Below are 2,358 nucleotides of genomic sequence, written 5' to 3' on the forward strand. Positions count from 1 at the left end.
TGCCTGTGTTTAAACATTACCCTTCCCCACAGAAACACCATAATCCTCATGTTAGGCAGAACTGTTAAAGATTTCTAAGAGTTGTCTTTCTTAAGAATTTATTAGGGACCCCCCCAAAATATATCCTGTACAGCATTGAATGGAAAAGTTTCCTACATTTTACCTTAAGATATTTTGGAAATATGATGGTTAGGCTTTGACTTACTTGATTCAAAGCAGTTCATTTTTTAAAAACATGTTAATTTGTATCCTACTAATATATATATATTTTTAATTACAATTTGATTCTTATCTATGCTTTACCCCCTAAAAGTAATAGTTTATTTTACAATACAATTTCCGCATGGATTGGTCTCACCACAAGTCTATACGGGCTTCCTCTAATCAGAGCCTCTTTTAGCATTTACCTCTAAAATAGCATAAAATACCCAAATACCATAAAATAATCCAATTTATCCAAGATGGTTTGGTAAATACACTGAAATATTTTAATATATTACTGTATATACTATAGACTTGATTTATATTAATATTTAGAAAAAATAATATACCATTAAAAGCATGAAAATTTTGAGAAGTCATCATTTGGAAATTAGGTTACAATAACTCCTTCAAAGGAAAAAAGTGATATTATTACCCATAATCTTAAATATTGACGAGACAGTATTCCTGTTATTGACCAAAAGCTGTAAAATTGGATAAGCCAATGAATAACGCTCTTAGCATATGTTAAAGTTTTTGTAAGCCAGATCTCCCCAAACATTTTATTAATAAACTGGCAAAGCCAAAGACTTAATTATAATTTGAACGCTCTTCACAGTTCAGTAGAATTGGAATACTCAATTGATTCCTTAACTAAAAGCTTATTTAGCATCTCTGCTCAAGCAGAATGACAACTTTAAAATATATATATATACACACACACACACACGTGCACATCAGTATTTGTTCTAGTATATCTATCCTTTACAAAGCAGTACTTCTAAAACGGGGACTCTACATTATTTGATAAGAGGAACAGTTGACCTTACCCTAAAAATTTTTAAATATGTATTAAGTCACAATTCAAGGGAAATATATGTATTCTACATAACAATTTTAATCATAATGTATAAATTACATTAAAGAATATTGAGGCACTGTGGCTCAGAGGAGTCCAACTTTTCTTCGTTACTATACATAAAGAAGTTATCTGTATCTAATAACCTTTTGATTATCAACCATTTGAACATATGATTTCACTTACGTTTTGCTCTTTTATTTGATTCTGAGTTAAAGTGATGCAAATTGGTCTTTTATTGTTTTGGGCAGTGGCCAAACTGATGTAATTTTGCTGATGGGGGCAGGGAAAAGAAGTGTTGTTTCTCATAAAAATTCTTTAGTCATTTCATAGAGGTAAGCATAAATGCTAAAAACCTGACCTTTGCAAATAAATGCAGACCTACCTTGATTTCCACAATAAGCCTCTATTAATTTCCATGAGACAATGTTTTCACAAAATATAAGGCAAAAAACATATTACTTAACAGAACTCATAATTTAAATAATTAAAACTAATTTGTGTTTAAAGCTATTTGCAGATTTATTAGAGAAACAAATACAAATATGCATTTCTACAGAACTTTTTTTTTCCAAAATGAGCTTGAAACTTGTTCCACAGTTTTTACTTGTTTATATATCTATGGTAACCCAAGTATTGGCTTCTGTACCACTTGTAATGAGACAATTGCCCTTCCATCGCAATTATAAAAAACTATTTAAAAAAAAATTCGGCACATACACGTTAAATATTTTTCCTTAAAAAAATAATCTAATCAAAATATTGAATACTTTAGATTTAAACAATATTTTATTTACAAATCTGATTTGATTACTTTATTACACAAGGTAATGCTTCAATTTTTAAGAACAGTTTTTTTTAAATATAGACCAGTGGAATGACATCCTATCTAGTAATATGTACTACACTCCAATTTTTTTTTTTTTTTTTTCAAAATTAACATGACATGTTTTCTAATACTTTCATTTTGGGGGAAAATGTTATTTAATTGGGGCACATATCTGATGAAACAAAAAATAACATGCAGAATTCCAAAAATAATCTCTTAAAGTAATATGATACTTACCCTTTATGTAATAAGACATCTATGAACAACAGTGCATAACAATTTTATGTATTCACGTTTATGAGAAACCAAGCAGGAGGCAAAATGAGTTCATCTTGTTTTCTAATATGTGCAATTTCATATGGCTGTCTGCATCGTTTAAATAAAGTGTTTACATTAAATTTATAAGACTGCATTGCACTTAAAATTATTATGGATAGCCATGCTTGCCCTGTTTTTAATGAATGATGAA

At 29.1% G+C, this 2,358-nt stretch overlaps 1 protein-coding gene across 5 annotated transcripts in view; it reads right to left on the reverse strand.

Annotated features, from left to right (window-relative positions):
- Window positions 1-1,606: 1,606 nt before the first annotated feature.
- Window positions 1,607-2,358, reverse strand: part of NOVA1 (NOVA alternative splicing regulator 1) — a 172,906-nt gene continuing 172,154 nt past the window's right edge. For all 5 annotated transcript variants that reach the window (XM_055556423.1, XM_055556424.1, XM_055556427.1 and 2 more), the window contains one exon: window positions 1,607-2,358. This exon is cut by the window's right edge and continues 5,032 nt beyond it. The gene's annotated coding sequence lies outside the window, so the exon portion shown is untranslated.

Source organism: Bubalus kerabau, chromosome 19 (genome assembly GCF_029407905.1).
Source record: "Bubalus kerabau isolate K-KA32 ecotype Philippines breed swamp buffalo chromosome 19, PCC_UOA_SB_1v2, whole genome shotgun sequence".
Taxonomy (NCBI): Eukaryota; Metazoa; Chordata; class Mammalia; order Artiodactyla; family Bovidae; genus Bubalus; species Bubalus kerabau.